The sequence below is a fragment of the Phyllobates terribilis genome, unplaced genomic scaffold (genome assembly GCF_046119375.1).
Source record: "Phyllobates terribilis strain yellow unplaced genomic scaffold, ASM4611937v1 Scaffold_7__3_contigs__length_470593459, whole genome shotgun sequence".
NCBI lineage: Eukaryota > Metazoa > Chordata > Amphibia > Anura > Dendrobatidae > Phyllobates > Phyllobates terribilis.
This window is the reverse complement of record NW_027362767.1, coordinates 78,864,194-78,882,598: the sequence shown is the minus strand read 5'-3', so window position 1 is coordinate 78,882,598 and position 18,405 is coordinate 78,864,194. Positions and strand designations below refer to the sequence as shown.

The 18,405-nt window shown below is 46.0% G+C and overlaps 1 long non-coding RNA gene across 1 annotated transcript; it reads left to right on the top strand.

Moving 5' to 3' along the window:
- Nucleotides 1–3,099: 3,099 nt before the first annotated feature.
- LOC141152885 (uncharacterized) lies at nucleotides 3,100–13,290 on the top strand. Its single transcript, XR_012247181.1, has 5 exons — nucleotides 3,100–3,189; nucleotides 5,761–5,820; nucleotides 6,537–6,578; nucleotides 10,625–10,668; nucleotides 12,710–13,290. It is a non-coding gene; the product is annotated as an uncharacterized lncRNA (long non-coding RNA).
- Nucleotides 13,291–18,405: the final 5,115 nt, after the last annotated feature.

Genomic DNA, 18,405 nt, shown 5'->3' with positions numbered 1-18,405 from the left:
TGCACTGTGCATAGGCAGAAAGCTACCAAACAGGGGCGGGTGCAGAGTTACACAGAGCTCATGAGTATGGAGCACTACATGGCAGTAGGTTTACTACTCCTCTAGTGATAATCTCCAGCTCATAAAACAGTGATTTTATTGAACCTACAGGAAGCAAGCTGGTAAGTGACATTGCTGGAATCAGGGTCTCTGACCCTACATCAGGCTGCTCCCATATTAAATAGCAAACAACCTGCTGACAGATTCCTTTTAGCAATGGAATATAGTAAATGTAAAACTGTTGGCACAGAAGAGACCTAGAATGGAGGGAGAAGGGGAGGAATTTACCACATTTGTCACGATCACTAATACTGCTGAACATCTTAATCATTACTGCCATTTGTAGATTTCAATATCAGATATATTTTCCATGTACAATAGGGAGAAGTACATGAACTTCATGAAAAAAGAAATTCAAGAGAAGAAAAACATCCTTGAGAAAATAGAACTGACTTTGTAAGTGCTGCTGGAAAAAGATCTACCTTTGTACCGTGTTAGCCAGTAGATAGAAAAATAGTAAGATTTGAGAGTCCTCAGTGGTTGATACCTTTTAATGGCTAACTGAAAAAATGGTAACAAATTGCAAGCTTTCCAAACTACTCAGGTCTCTTCATCAGGCATAGTATAACACAAAATCTGAAGAGTCACATATTTATACACACCAGGGCACAAGAATAATGCAATAGATGTGACAAGTGACGTGAAGCAGAACTATCATTATGGGAGAGAGATAAACAGTTGTGGCTGTACATATTTGAGAAGTTCATAGATAAGGAGTGTGAACATTTTATTGTCCTGTGATTGAGGTCTGGTCCATGGTTGTGATGCCCCCACAAGGCCTGAGGAGCACATTCCTTAGTTGATGTAGAATTACATAAATCCATGCGACACATTCATTCCTGTGTGTCAAAGGTTGTCATAAGTTTGTATTCCCAAATCTTTCTGTCTTTCTGAGATTTGAAGTTACCTATTAATACCAGTAATTTCATGTCCATGATGCTGTGATCAGGGATACAAAAATGTTTAGCCACAGGTAAATCTATTCTTTTTTCTTTTATTGTGTGGCGATGAGAATTAATCCTTGTTCTAAGTTTTTGCCCTGTCTCCCCAACATACAGACCCCAGCTGGACATTTAGTACATAAAATTAAGTAAACGCCATATTAATTTTGCGTCTGTCTCTTCCTGCTTCTCACTCTGCCCTTCACTACTCCTCCTCTACACAGACTAAAATAGGCAGTGTGATCAGACACCACAGTGAGCTGACTGTCCGTCTTGCTTTGATCAAGATAGATTTAATCTGTGTTTTACTTCTTCAGAGTGGACAGCAAGTTTAGGAGGTTGGGGGAGAGGGTAGAAGTGGCTCCTAAGTGGAGAAGGAAGCAGATTTCTATGATAAAATAGATGACAACGCTTCTTATATTTGCTTGTACTATTGAAATTCTGACCATTTATCACACGTTGATGAACCTTTCTTGTACAATAGTGATGACACCACTGAGAACACAGAATTTGTGTCGCATACGGAGCTGATGAAAGAACTGATACAGAACAACATTGTGACCATGTAAGTGCAGAGAATTACTGATCTAATATATAGATGACATCATGATATAGATGTTTCCTTCTCTCCAATGTGTGATTCACTGTATTCAGGACAGATAATATAAAACCTGAGTAAAAAATTCAGGCTCAAATTTGGAAAATTTCCCAGTCATTATATCATTAATTAATTAATATAATTAATTAATCATTAATTCGGGCAGATGGACCATGAGGTCTCTTTATGCCACCAGCCTTATAGGTTTCGTCTGTCCATATACAGTGAGCGCCCTCTAGTGGTAGCTCCACGAAGACAAAATTGTATCATTTGTGTGATGTAGATGGAAAATGTTGGCAAAGTATTTTGGATGGAGGCGAATGGGCGGAATTTGTTCACTAATGCTCTTCAAATTGCTGATATTTCTACATTTACGTATGAGATAATGATATATGTTCCTTGTACAACAGATGGGAAATCAAACAACTGATAGAGGACAAAATACAAAAGGAAGAGAAACAACTAAACCTGATGGCGGAAACTTCGTAAGTGGCTTTTTTTCAGGTAGAGATGATATTAAACCTGTCTGCACATACTTTTCATCTGTCTACACTGATAATTGTCATTCAGGGTGTGAAAGTCATTTCTCAGTCTAGAAGGTTTAGAAGACACATGATTCGGATTCATTTTATTTCTTTGAATTTATACCCCAAGTAATCATAGTGAGCGCATTACTCAGGGGCCTTAAGTGCATTTAACCCCTTAATGACGTGACTCATTTTAACTTTCAGAAACAGTTACTTTTGTTAATAGAGCAAAAAACTATATCAGTTATATTAAGAAAGAAAAACTAAGGCCCTGAAACATTAAGCTGGTCTTGATGAGGGGACGTGGTGGCGTCAGACTCTCCTGATCCATGAAGGGCTGTCGGCCTCTTCATGAATCAGGAGCATCTGACAAGTGGCGTGTACCTCTGTGCCAAAATCCAGAAATTTTACTGCAGCCTCAGACTGGAGTAAGATTCCTGGAGTAGGGAATTCAACAGCTTGTCATGTATTAGACGAGCTGTGGAGCGACGCCCCTGCTGCACCCCTGTCCTGTCACAGCTACGCCCATTTTGGCGGTGCTGGGAGAAACTGATGTAAAAACACCAAAAGTTGCAAAATTTTTGCGCAACTCCAATTTGTGCCAAAATTTTGCAACTTTTCAAAGCAATTCATGGCAGAATTCCAGTTAAATTACTTTGATGAATTTGGGCCTTAGACTGTATCAAAAACTAAAGGGTCCAGTAAAAAAAAACACATTACTTAATCCTCCATCATCCTGGGCTGAGAAAGAAGCTGCAGGGAGAGGAAACTGCTATTAGAGGGTGGCGCCCCCTGAAGTCCCAATACACCCTGAGTGGTGCGATCCCTCCGCTATGTCACCTTTGTCGGATCATTGCGGGTCTGTGGTCGCTGTGATACATTCGCTGTTGTGTAATCTTTATCACTACTTTTCTTTTCTTCACTTCTCCAAAAAATGGATTCTTGAAATCATGGCTACATCACCGGCATTCAGACCAAACGTATGGGAAAAAAATACCGGGCGTCCATCCCTGGAAACCATCCAGTACGTATGTTATTTCTGGAAATATAACACTATTTGACCAACGTGATATATTATACAAGGCTGTGTTTTCTCTGGGTCACTGGTGGAGGACAGTATTTGTAGTGACACAACTATTTATTGCTCACACCCGCTGCTCCAGTGCTTTCTATTACTCCCTAGTTATCCAGTAGTGTCACCATCACAGGCGATCCACCTGGTTACTTCTGTGGCTCAGCTTAATAATAGCATGCCTGCTTTCACAGGAATTTATATTAAAGGGCCTGTTCTGTAAAAAACACTTCCAACTGTGAGTAGAAATGGCTGGGATATATCATTCATATGGAATATATACTCTCCTATATCAATTGTTTTGATTTCTTTATCCCAGAGGTGGACAATTACATTTTCCAAGGGGCCACATGATGAACCTAGACTGTTGTGGAGGGTTTAACCAATATGCTAAAATTGATTCTGCTTATCATTATTATTATTATTATTATGGGTCAGCGTTAAGGGTGTCAAAATCTGCATCTGCTCCATAAAGTGAACAGAGGATGCACAGCAATACTTCCAGTTTATGCTGCGCATCCTCCACTGTCTTGTCACTTCATTCTCATCTTCCTGCCAACATCGGATCAGAAGCTAAAAGTGTGCGGAGGGGAAGGGTTCACAAGACAGCAGTGCGCAGACAGGACAGGGCACAGCCTTCAGTCCTATCCGTACTGCGTCCCCCTCCTCTTCATGATGTCACCCCCTCCACCACTGTCCTGGGGTGAGGGGGTATACAGAAGGATCTTGGAAGTGAAGAGCGGCAGATATAACAAAGTTGAATGAATGAATGAATGAATGTATGTGCGTCTATATACACAATATATAGTGTGTGAATATGTGTGGCCTATATATGTGTGTATGTAGTATATACCGTAGTGTGCGTATTTATATATGTAGTATATAGCATGTGTGTATATGTATATAGTGTGTGTACGTATACAGTATATAGTGTACTTATGTATACACTATATAGTGAGTGAGTGCCTGTATATATATAGTATATAGTGTGTATATGTATATAGTGTGTATATGTGTATGTATAAAGTATATAGTGTGCATGTATACAGTACACTAGTGTTCCTATGCATACAGTATATAGAGTACTTATGTATACAGTATATAGTGTGTATATATACATTGGTGTGAAAAAGTGTTTGCCCCTTCCTGATTTCTTATTATTTTGCATCTTTGTCACACTTAAATGTTTCCGATCACAAAACAAATTTAAATATTAGACAAAGATCACACAAGTAAAGACAAAATGCAGTTTTTAAATGAAGCTCTTTATTATTAAGTGAAAAAGAAATCCAAACCTACAGGGCCCTGTGTGGAAAAGTGATTGCTCCCTAAACCTAATAACTGGTTGGGTCACCCTTAGCAGCAACAACTGCAATCAAGCAATTGTGATAGCTGGCAATGAGTCTTTTACAACATTCTGGAGGAATGTTGGCCCACTCATCTTTGCAAAATTGTTGCAATTCAGCCACATTGGAGGGTTTAGGAACATGAACCGCCTTTTTAAGGTCATGCCACGGCATCTCAATCGGATTAAGGTCAAGACTTTGCCTAGGCCACTCCAAAGTCTTAATTTTATTTTTCTTAAGCCATTCAGAGGTGGACTTGCTCGTGTGTTTTGGATCATTGTTCTGCTGCATAACCCAAGTGCGCTTCAGCTTGAGGTCACGAACAGATGGCCGGACATTCTCTTTCAGGATTTTTTGGTAGACGGCAGAATTCATGGTTCCATTTACCACAGCAAGTCTTCCAGGTCCTGAAGCAGCAAAACAGCCCAAGACCAGTACACTGCCACCACCACATTTTACTGTTGGCATGATGTTCCTTTTCTGCAAGGCTGTGTTACATTTACTCTAGATGTAATGGGACATACACCTTCCAAAAAGTTCAACTTTTGTCTCGTCAGTCCACAGAGTATTCTCTCAAAAGCCTTGGCGATCATCAAGATGTTTTCTTGTAAAACTGAGAGGAGCCTTTATGTTCTTTTTGCTCAGCAGTGGTTTTCATCTTGGAACTCTTCCATACATGCCATTTTTGCCCAGTTTCTTTCTTATGGTGGAGTCATGAACACTGACCTTAAGTGAGGCTTGCAGTTCTTTGAATGTTGTTGTGGGGTCTTTTGTGACCCCTTGGAGGTGTCGTTGCTGCGCTCTTGGGGTAATTTTGGTTGGCTGGCTACTCCTGGGAAAGTTCACCACTGTTCCATGTTTTCGCCATTTGTGGATAATGGCTCTCACTGTGGTTCGCTGTGTGTATATGTATATAGTGTGTATATATGTGTGTATACAGTATTAAGTGTGTGTATGTATATGGTATGCTAGTGTGCCTATGTATACAGTATATAGAGTACTTAGGTATACAGTATATAGAATGCGTATGTATATATAGTGTATATGTATATAGTGTGCATATGTGTATGTATACAGTATATAGTATGTATAGAACAGTATATAGTTGAAATCAATTAGTTTTATGAATGAAGTTCTCGCCTAACATATCGAATAATATCTGTTTAATTTACTATAGAGAGGAGACTCCCGAGCAGATAATGGACGAGGACACAGAGACCGATAACATTGCAGTTCTGTAAGTGCAGATATTTACTGTAATATAAGAAGATATAGATGTGTTCCTATAAGAGAAACAGAATGTAGTTGCCAACATCATTTATTCTCATCCCCTCCATAACCCAGATCAGTCGCATTCTGTGGTTTTCCATTATAATGAAATTAGGCCAAAAATGGGAAATGTCACAAGGACAGTGATTAGCTGCAGCGGTCACGTGGGTAGTCACTCACTTCAGTTCTGCAGTACATGATTTATCATGTGAACAATGGCTCTTTTATTATTTCACCCTAGTCTTCTGTTTGCTTATGGGGCGGTCAGGTTTGGGCCGGTCAGTGATCGGGGTCTGTACTTGGACAGCGCTCCACGGACATCTGACTGAGGAATTAATGTATTGTAATAAATTGTAGCCCCTGCAGCCCCCGATCTGCACAGCCGCTACTAGGTAACAGTCAGGGTCAGCCAATCAGTGGGTTCTCCATCTGGATTCGGACGTCTGCTTCCCTGGTATTGGGGGCAGATCCTAATGATTGGTCATCAGTGTTCTAATCCTGGAAGACCCCTTTATCTGTGATGGAGGAAATGGACACATTTTGCTTAGAAAGTATTTGGGCTGGAGAGAGAAACTGGGGATTTTCCTTTGTCTGTCGCGCTCCTGAGAACGAACCTCTTACAGATCCTAATCCCCCCTGTTACTGCACATTTACATGAGATGATATATGTTTCATGTTCTGTAGAGAGAAGACCACCAACAAGAAGAAGAAGACCATCAGGAGCAGGTAAGAGCAGAGATTACTGAGCGAACCTTCTAGATGACACAATGATAGAGATGATTCCTCATGTACGTTTTTTAGGGAATAAAATGAAATAAGCAATAATTTCCCCATTACTTATTGGGATTTACAGTCGCAGCAATCACCATTCAGTATATACAGTGGGTACGGAAACTATTCAGACCCCTTTAAATTTTTCACTCTTTGTTTCATTGCAGCCATTTGGTAATTTCTAAAAAGTTCATTTTTTTTCTCATTAAAGTACACTCTGCACCCCATTTTGACTGAAAAAAAACAGAAATGTGGAAATTTTTGCAAATTTATTAAAAAAGAAAAACTGAAATATCACATGGTCATAAGTATTCAGACCCTTTGCTCAGTATTGAGTAGAATCACCCTTTTGAGCTAGTACAGCCATGAGTCTTCTTGGGAATGATGCAACAAGTTTTTCACACCTGGATTTGGGGATCCTCTGCCATTCTTCCTTGCAAATCCTCTCCAGTTCCGTCAGGTTGGATGGTGAACGTTGGTGGACTGCCATTTTCAGGTCTCTCCAGAGATGCTCAATTGGGCGAGTCAAGAATGGTCACAGAGTTGTTCTGAAGCCACTCCTTTGTTATTTTAGCTGTGTGCTTAGGGTCATTGTCTTGTTGGAAGGTGAACCTTCGACCAACTCTGAGGTCCAGAGCACTCCGAAAGAGGTTATCATCCAGGATATCTCTGTACTTGGCTGCATTCATGTTTCTTTCAATTGCAACCAATCGTCCTATCCCTGCCGCTGAAAAACACCCTCATGGCATGATGCAGCCACCAACATGTTTCACTATTGGGATTGTATTGGGCAGGTGATGAGCAGTGCCTGGTTTTCTCCACACATACCGCTTAGAATTTTCACCAAAAAGTTCTATCTTCATCTCATCAGACCAGAGAATATTATTTCTCATAGTCTGGGAGTCCTTAATGTGTTTTTGAGCAAACTCTATGCGGGCTTTCATATGTCTTGCACTGAGGAGAGGCTTCCATCGGGCCACTCTGCCATAAAGGCCGACTGGTGGAGGGCTGCAGTGATAGTTGGCTTTGTGGAACTTTCTCCTATCTCCCTACTGCATCTCTGGAGCTCAGCCACAGTGATCTTGGGGTTCTTCTTTACCTCTCTCACCAAGGCTCTTCTCCCATGATTGCTCAGTTTGGCTGGGCGGCCAGGTCTAGGAAGACTTCTGGTGGTCCCAAACTTCTTCCATTTAAGGATTATGGAGGCCACTATGCTCTTAGGAACCTTAAGTAATGCAGAAATTCTTTTGTAACCTTGGTCAGATCTGTGCCTTGCCACAAATCTGTCTCTGAGCTACTTGGGCAGTTCCTTTGAGCTCATGATTCTCATTTGGTCAGACATGCACTGTGAGCTGTGAGGTCTTATATAGACAGGTGTGTGCCTTTCCAAATCAAGTCCTATCAGTTTAATTAAACACAGCTGGACTCCAATGAAGGAGTAGAACCATCTCAAGGAAGATCACAAGGAAATGGACAGCTTGTGACTTAAATATGAGTGTCTGAGCAAAGGGTCTGAATACTTATGACCATGTGATATTTCAGTTTTTCTTTTTTAATAAATTTGCAAAAATTTCTACATTTCTGTTTTTTTTCAGTCAAGATGGGGTGCAGAGTGTACTTTAATGAGAAAAAAAAACTTTTTAGAATTTATCAAATGGCTGCAATGAATCAAAGAGTGAAAAATTTAAAGGGGTCTGAATACTTTCCGTACCCACTGTATTACATGATAACGTTATTCTATAAGCCAAGCACAATTACAGTGACAAGACAACTTTTTTTTTTTTACAAACTAATATATTTTTCTAAAGCCACATGATATATCATTGTTTCTAATTCCTATAAGACGTATACTGTATTTTCTGGACCATAAGATGCATTGTTTTAGCAAGATAAAAAGCATGCTTAAAAAAGTCGATGCGTCTTATAGCTCAGAAGCCGGAGAGCGCAGACACAGCATCATTCCCGGGTACTGAGGAAACTATGCAGCAGCACAGCTCTCTCTCCTCCTGCCCAACACTGAGCAGTGTGATCTGTGCAGGGCAGAATAGGAAGGTACTGGGACCTGCACATCACTAGCGCTGCACAGATGCTGCAGGGCCTGACCATATGAACGATCTTTCAGGTTACATATGTACATAGAAGGAACTTCTTATTGTGCTAGCATATACACAGTGTGCAGCAGAGGTGTGCTTGGTGATGTAGCAGAACTGCGTGTGGCTTCTCCAGGACTATAACGTTCTTGTCCTATCCCTATTATAGAAAAGCATTGTTTAACCACTTCTGGACATGGCCAGTTTCCACTTTTTGCTTTTTTGTATTTTCCTCCCCTTCTCCCAAGAGCCATAACTTTTTTTCTGTCCACATAGACGTATGAGGGTGTGAGTTTATATGGGACAAGTTGTACTTTTGAATGACACCATTTATTTTACCCCAACGGACTGGCTGGGTTTCAAAGGAGCTCCATGATGATGGGCATGGAGGTCTTCATCGGCGTCCTGCGATCACTTTATATGGGGGCATATAATGATGCGCACCCAATGCCGACGCAATATTAATGACACTGTCAGAGTTTGACCACAGCATTTAATAGGTTAACAGTCTCAGCTGTTAGAGGTAGGTTCTGACTGTGTGTCACAGCCATTATTTGCCGGGGTAAGGGTGTGCTCACCTAATGAGCCCGCTCCATACACCCGCTACCGACTTGCACCGTATATGTATAGTGGATGTCGGTAAAGAGTTAATTGATGGCGGTTTTATTCCCTTGAATGGTGCGAGCTGCAGTATCGGGCACTTCCATTCGTTTGGACTGTGACCAGAACAGACTATAAACTGTGCTACTTGCCTACTGTCCCAGAAGATCAGGAGATCTGCTCACATTTCATATTTGTAGAGTTAGCGAGTGCACTCAATTTCATAGGATCTCTGGGCATGGAGGATATAGAGTAAGCGAGTGCACTCAATATCATGGGATCTCTGGGAATGGAGGATATAGAGTAAGCGAGTGCACTCAATATCATGGGATCTCTGGGAATGGAGGATGTAGAGTAAGCGAGTGCACTCAATTTCATGGGATCTCTGGGAATGGAGGATGTAGAGTAAGCTAGTGCACTCAATATCATGGGATCTCTGGGAATGGAGGATGTAGATTAAGCGAGTGCACTCAATATCATGGGATCTCTGGGAATGGAGGATGTAGAGTAAGCGAGTGCACTCAATATCATGGGATCTCTGGGAATGGAGGATGTAGAGTAAGCGAGTGCACTCAATATCATGGGATCTCTGGGAATGGAGGATGTAGAGTAAGCGAGTGCACTCAATATCATGGGATCTCTGGGAATGGAGGATATAGAGTAAGCGAGTGCACTCAATATCATGGGATCTCTGGGAATGAAGGATGTAGAGTAAGCGAGTGCACTCAATATCATGGGATCTCTGGGAATGGAGGATGTAGAGTAAGCGAGTGCACTCAATATCATGGGATCTCTGGGAATGGAGGATGTAGAGTAAGCGAGTGCACTCAATATCATGGGATCTCTGGGAATGGAGGATGTAGAGTAAGCGAGTGCACTCAATATCATGGGATCTCTGGGAATGGAGGATATAGAGTAAGCGAGTGCACTCAATATCATGGGATCTCTGGGAATGGAGGATGTAGAGTAAGCGAGTGCACTCAATATCATGGGATCTCTGGGAATGGAGGATGTAGAGTAAGCGAGTGCACTCAAATCATGGGATCTCTGGGAATGGAGGATGTAGAGTAAGCGAGTGCACTCAATATCATGGGATCTCTGGGAATGGAGGATGTAGAGTAAGTGAGTCCACTCAATATCACGAGATCTCTGGGAATGGAGGATGTAGAGTAAGTGAGTGCACTCAATATCATGGGATCTCTGGGAATGGAGGATGTAGAGTAAGCGAGTGCACTCAATATCATGGGATCTCTGGGAATGGAGGATGCTTTTCTTAACACTCATGTTAGCTTGTTTCTATCTTTCTTTTAGGCTTCAGTCCTTCTTCTTCTATTTCTGCTGCAGAATGTAAAGCAGTGAGTATACAAGATTCTTTCTTACATGTCACCCCCAGGTCTCACCGTCATTCTGTAATATGTTGCCTCCAGCTTTAAGATTGACATTTCTAGTACCCTAAAATTTTACTAACTTATAACTAGCTGGTTTAATTCATGGTTGTCAATGTGGATCTGAAACAGTTTTCTATGTCTGCTGTTCTTTGTCTGCATTTGGGCATTTAACACATCATTCCCCCAATGACAATGTTTTACACAAAGCTCCAGATCTGTATAGTTATTGTTAATATACAGAAAGGCCCAACAGGAGATTTCTTTTTTGCATCTTTTGTGAGTTTTTTTATTCTCCCTCAGTCCCTCCGTGTATCCAGTTTAACAGGGCTGAGCGGACCGTCCTATTCTTCCCACATTTATTTCCCAGCAGCACATGGCTTCTCCTTGGTGCTTCAGGCCAGCTCACCATTTATACTCGGCCAAACAGTCTATGGAGAATTTTAGAGACAGCAGGGGGATTTGCTATAAGGGGGAGATTTATATATGAGTTGAATTGGCATACACAAATAAATATGGTCTTAATTTTTTTCATACATAATTATGATTTTGGGCCCTTTTAAGTGAACAGTTAATATAACAAACATTTTTACAGTGTATGCAGTTTCCAATGACCACATAATTTTACAGGCATTTACTTAATTTTTTTTCTGCAAAATCGTGACGTCTTTGTAGTTCTAGCAAACTATGTAGTTAATAATTTATTCATTATTAATCAGGATGGTTAAATATTAAGAAACGTAAAAATATTGCTCGTCTGTTACTTAAAGGGGTTGTCCTGTCACATCACAAGATATTGATTACCTATGCTTAATATATGTCATCAATATCAGATTAGTGGGGGTCCAACACCCGGCACCCCCATCGATCAGCTATTATAAGCTCCAGCCTAATCTAAACACATTGAATAGAGTTACAATACGGGGTCCCAGTCAATGTAAAGCGATCATCACCAGACAATGCAGATCAGGTCCTAGAACAGCTTAGAACAGCTGATCTTTGGGGATACAGTATATCACAAAAGTAAGTACACCCCTCACATTTTTGTAAATATTTTATTATATCTTTTCATGGGACAACACTGAAGATGTGACACTTTGATATAATGTAAAGTAGTCAGTGTAGAGCTTGTATAACAGTGTAAATTTGGTGTGCCCTCTAAATATCTCACACAGCCACTAATGTATAGACCGCTGGCAACAAAGGGGAGTACACCCCTGAGTGAGAGTGGCCAAATTGTGCCCAAAGTGTCAATATTTTGTGTGGCCACCATTATTTTCAAACACTTAGCTCTCTTGGGCATGGTGGTCACCAGAGCTTCACAGGTGGCCACTGGAATCCTCTTCCACTCCACCATGACGACATCACGGAGCTGGTGGATGATAGAGACCTTGCGCTCCTCCACCTTCTGTTTCAGCATGCCTCACAGGGTTTAGGTCTGGAGACATGCTTTTGCAGTCCAACACCTTTACCCTCAGTTTCTTTAGCAAGGCAGCGGTCGTCTTGGAGGTGTGTTTGAGGTCATTATGTTGGAATCCTGCCCTGCGGTTCGGCTTCCGAAGGGAGGGGATCATGCTCTGCTTCATTATGTCACAGTACATATTGGCATTCATGGTTCCGTCAATGAACTGTAGCTCCCCACAGCCAGCAGCACTCATGCAGCACCAAACTATGACACTCCCACCACCATTCTTGACTGTAGGCAGGACACACTTGTCTTTGTACTTATCACCTGTTAGCCACCACACACGCTTGACAACATCTGAGCCAAATAAGTTTATCTTGGTCTCAACAGAACACAGGACTTGGTTTCAGCAAACCATGCTCTTAGTCTGCTTGTTTTCAGAAAAGTGTTTGCGGGCTTTTTTGTGCATCTTTAGAAGAGGCTTCCTTCTGGGACGACAGCCATGCAGAAAAATTTGATGCAGTGTATGATCTGAGCACTGACAGGCTTGACATCTTGTGACTGAAATGCGCTACAACATTATTGTGTTTTATCTCCACTATATAGGCAGAACACCGCCGCCATTCTCCACCTGGCGGCAGAATACCCTTGCCACTCTCCACCTGGCAGCCGACCACCACCGCCACTCTCCACCTGGTAGCCGACCACCACCGCCACTCTCCACCTGGCAGCCGACCACCACCGCCACTATCCACCTGGCAGCCGACCGCCACTCTCCACCTGGCGGCAGAACACTCCTGCCACTCTTCACCTGGCAGCCAACCACCACCGCCGCTCTCCACCTGGCAGCCGACCACCACCGCCACTCTCCACCTGGCAGCCGACCACCACCGCCACTCTCCACCTGGCAGCCGACCACCACCGCCACTCTCAACCTGGCAGCCGACCACCACCGCCACTCTCCACCTGGCAGCCGACCACCACCACCACTCTTCACCTGGCAGCCGACCACCACCGCCACTATCCACCTGGCAGCCGACCGCCACTCTCAACCTGGCAGCTGACCACCACCGCCACTCTCCACCTGGCAGCCGACCACCACCGCCACTCTCCACCTGGCAGCCGACCACCACCGCCACTCTCCACCTGGCAGCCGACCACCACCGCCACTCTCAACCTGGCAGCCGACCACCACCGCCACTCTCCACCTGGCAGCCGACCACCACCACCACTCTTCACCTGGCAGCCAACCACCACCGCCGCTCTCCACCTGGCAGCCGACCACCTCCGCCACTCTCCACCTGACAGCCGACCACCACCGCCATTCTCCACCTGGCAGCCGACCACCACCGCCACTCTCCACCTGGCAGCCGACCACCACCGCCACTCTCCACCTGGCAGCCGACCACCACCGCCACTCTCCACCTGGCAGCCGACCACCACCGCCACTCTCCACCTGGCAGCCGACCACCACCACCACTCTTCACCTGGCAGCCGACCACCACCGCCACTATCCACCTGGCAGCCGACCGCCACTATCCACCTGGCAGCCAACCGCCACTCTCCACCTGGTGGCAGAACACTCCTCCAACTCTCCACCTGGCAGCCGACCACCACCGCCACTCTCCACCTGGCAGCAGACTACCACCTCCACTCTCCACCTGGCATCCGACCACCACCTCCATTCTCCACCTGGCAGCCGACCACCACTGCTGCTCTCCACCTGGCAGCCGACCACCACCGCCGCTCTCCACTTGGCAGCCAACCGCCACTCTCCACCTGGCAGCCGACCACCACTGCCACTCTCCACCTGACAGCCGAAAACCACTGCTACTCACCACCTGGCAAATAAAAAACGCTTTGGTCTCTACCTTTCGTTCCTACCTATTTAATTTCATTTCATTTTCTTTACCTTTTTTATTTACATGCTGCTCTCCAGACTGGGCAACTGACTCGCCCCCTGGGCTTGGTGAACCCGGGGATGAACCTTCGGTAGTAGCCTACCAACCCGAGGAACTGCCTCACTTCTTTTATGTTAGAGGGGCTTGGCCAGTTCTTTATTGCCGTGATTTTGTCAGGGTCAGGGGCTACTCCTTCTGCACTCACCACGTGTCCCAGGTACTGTACCTTCGGCTTTAACAGATGGCACTTGGAGGGTTTCACTTTCATGCCAAAGCCTGCCAGGGCCTCGAACACCTCGGCCAGGTGCTTTAGATGGTCCTCATAAGTCTTCGAATAGACAATCACGTCGTCCAGGTAAAGTAGGACCGTCTCAAAGTTTCGGTGCCCTAGACAGCATTCCATCAGCCTCTGGAAGGTCCCGGGTGCATTGCAGAGCCCGAATGGCATACAGTTGAATTCACTTAATCCCATTGGGGTGGTGAAGGCGGTCTTCTCCTTGTCAGCCTCTGCCACAGGAACCTGCCAGTACCCGCTAGTAAGATCCAAAGTAGAGAAGAAGTTAGCTGATTTTAGTGCGGCTAAAGACTCCTCTATCCTAGGTAACGGGTACGCATCTTTATGGGTGATACAATTGACCTTTCTATAGTCCACGCACATTCTCATGGTACCGTCTTTCTTTTTTACCAAAACTAAGGGAGCTGCCCAGGGGCTACAGCTATCTCTAATGACCCCAGCTTCTTTCATTTCTCTCAGCATGCCCTTTGCATTCTGATAATGTGCAGGGGGTACAGGTCTGTGTCTCTCTTTTATTGGTGGGTGGCTCCCCGTGGGGATGTGGTGTTCCACTCCCTTTACTCGGCCGAAGTCTAGCGGGTGCTTACTAAAGATTCTCTCATAGTCCTGAACCACCCGGTAGACTCCTTGTTTTTGGTGCAGGGGAGTGGAGTCAGCACCCACATGGAGTTTCTGGCACCAGTCCTCCTTGTGTTTCTGGGAGCCATTATCCTCCACCGGTGGAGATGGAGGCAAGGGTTCCACGACCCTGATTGCACTGTGTTCAACAGCAAACAATTTGGCTAATGTAGCATACCGGGGCAAGTGTACTTCCCTTTCCCCAATGTTTAGAATGTGGACGGGCACCCTCCCATGGCGGACATCAACCACCCCCCGGGCTGTCAAAATGGTGGGCCTGCTGTCTGAGTACACGGGTTCTACCATGGCTTGGTAGTCTCTCCCTCTTAACCCGATTGCAGTCCGACACCAGATCATCATTTCACTTTTGGGAGGCATGGCAATGGGGAACTGGTCGCTCATCCTGACGCTACCGATCTCACCACCAGACAGTTCTACCTGTTGCCGTCTCATCAGGGCTCTTATCTCTTTCTGGAGGACACTCTGTTCGCTGGAGCTAGCATTCATCGCCACCTGCTGCAAAATTACAATTACTTCTGAAAGACAATTTTCAATCACATTAGTACCCAAGGTTATTTTAGGGTGACTTTCTCGACGATCAATGTCCACAATGATCACTCCCTGTGCCGGCAGTTCAACTTTACCAATCTTAATGGTCATCTCTCTGAACCCCACCTGCGGCACGGGCTGGCCATTGCTGGCGATGATGCTCAAGTCATTGTCTGGATAGAGGGTTATGTCAGTGTCACTCCAATACTGCTTAAAAAGTACATAGGGGATGGTAGTTACTTGTGACCCGGTATCCAGCAGTGCACTCATGGGAATACCATCCAGCACTACGGGTAAAACCGGGCGTCCCCCCACGTACTTATCACACCAATTAGACGGGCCTGATGACCTTATGCCTGGGGGTTGGCCCTCTGCCCCAGGTCGGACCCATTTAAAGTACAGTACCTGGCTACATGTCCCGGCTGGCTGCAACGGCGGCAAATCGGCTGTCCATCCTCAGTGTAACAGTCGGCAGGCCTCCCTCTGAACGACGGATTCATCCTCCGTCGACGCCACGGGACATCCTCCAGACTGGAAGCCAGCTTGATTGGTCCTGACGGGTCCATCTGTAATGACTGTATGGTCCTGGTCAATGCAGCAACACTCTTTGTTAGTTCTTGGACCTGATGGTGCAGGTTTGCAGGCGGGGATGGATTTAGGGCCTGCGCATCAGCCCCCACAAGGTCTGCGGGGTAGGGCGCCGCCCCCTGGTGGTAAGTGATGGCAGGGCGCCGGGAAGCTACAGCGCCACCCGGTGCAGGTTCTCGGAGCACCCGGATGGCCCTATCTTTGAACTGTGCAAAAGTCAAATCGGGGTTCTGTAGGGCCATCAGGCGCAGCTGAGTTCTGTGGGCGCTGGACAGCAGACCTTCTATGAACTGGTCAGTCAATAGTTTATTTGGATCCTGCACGCTGCCAGGGTCAGCTTGTTTGATTGCTCTCAGGGCTTCTTGCAAGTTTAAGGCATAGTCTCTGATACTATCTTGGGCTCGCTGCTTACATCCATAGAACCGCATTTTGATTTCTGCTGAGGTTTGGGTATCAAAGGTGTCCCGTAGACTGGTCAGAACCCCCCTTACAGTCCTTTTCTCCTCCGCTGTCCAAGACTTTACCTCCCACTGGGCCGCAACAGTTAACTGCCCTATCAGTATGCTTACTTTCTGTTCTTCTGTCAGGGGATAAACTTTGAACAGGCTATACAGCCTTTTTTTAAAGTCGCCCAAGGTGTGCGACTCGCCAGGATACTGTGGCAGTCAGGCCGCTCTGGGGATATAGGGCATGGAAAACGGCATCACAGCTGCAGCGGCTACGCTGGTGGTAGAGGGTCCCTCCGCGTCTGACATCTTCCTCCCCCCTAGTTAACCGTGGCCTACCTTCCGGCGATCCTCTTCTGTAGGCCGCGGCTCCGCTCGCGATGCTCTGGGCGAGTACCTTGCGTCGCTCGGTGATGACGTCGGCGTCCGTTGGATCTCCTTCCAGGACCTTGCGCAGCGTCTCAGCGTAGGGCGGGGCTTCAGGTCTCGCACGTTTTTGACGTCCACGCCCCTCTTCTTCCAGCGCGGCGTCCCGAAGATGGCGCCCGATGGCGGGAAACGGCTCCGTTGGGCGGGAAATGGCCCCGAATGGCGGGAAACTTCACTCAGGTAAGCATAAAGTCTTTTCAGGCACGCAATACCTGTTTGTGGCGGGTTGGTCACAATCTTGCCGACTACCCCAAAGCTGACTCGCCCCCTGGGCCGTGGGGTACCCGGAACCGGGCCTTCTGGTGTACGGTGCTGATGGGGGTAGTAGTGGCAACCTGATCCCGTGGCTCAGGGTGGTCAGACCAAATTGTGGCAGTCTATTTATCAGTGTTTTGAATGTCAGACTACGCCACCCGTGGATTGCGGTCAGGGATAACCGCCGCTGCAGGGCAGGCCACTGGGACTGGTGTTGGTGTGCAGCACAGAGGTAGAATAACTCCCCACGAGAGGAGTGTAGCCCCAGGGAAGTGTAGGTGGATGTTGGGGGTGATAGTTCCGTCCGCCATGGTCAGAATGCAGAGTCCGCTTAAACAGTTCAGGGTCTTTATTATAACAGATGGTAATGACCCAACAACAGTACCGGCTAGAAGGGGGCCTGGATGTCTGAGAACACTCGGGAAGCCCCTCTGGTCAGGGTGAGGGTGTAGGCCTACCGTGCTCTCTATGCTCTTTCTGACTAGTTCCCCCTTTAGTGGTAAAATAGCCCACGTAACTGAGCGTGCCGTGAATTCTCACCCATATGGCTTGCAACTTGGGCTCCTTTTACCTCTGGCCTCTCTTGGCTTTGCTGGTCCCTTCTGTTGTGGCGGAGCCTCCGGGCTTTTTAGGCCAAAGGACATGAAATCCCTCACGGATTGGTTCTTTGCTGCTGGACTTAGAGTCTTTACAGCCTCGGACCCCAATGTTCGGTAGATTATTCTCCCTTTCTGCCAGGACAGGCTCTCGGCGCCGTACGTCCCTGGCTAGCAGTTCCTCCACTGCCTCACGACCTCCTCAGCTACAGCTGAACTGTCCCTCCTTCTCTGGGACTAGTCTCACTCCTGAGCTAGGTCGTCCAGTTCTCTCTAACCTTGCCCTCAGTTCCAGCTTTTATAGGGGCAGCCAGCTCCCCCTACTGGCCTGGGACAGGAGGTGATGTATTCTAATTGTCCCTAACCAGAGAACCTCCCTCCTGCTCTCAGACACAGCCTTTATTATTTGTGGCATCCAGGCCTGGGGTGACACAGCAACTCCCTGTGCTTTCTTTTCTAAACTCACAACCAGAGCTGGCACTGCTTGGCTCAATGGTGCAGCACTGCCTTCTGCCCGCCCAATACACAGCATTGGCTGTTAGTAACCTGCCCCAGCACTGACCTCATTCACTCCAACGTTGGCATTGACTGAGCAGTGATCCAGAAAGGGGCTGGCGATTGTACA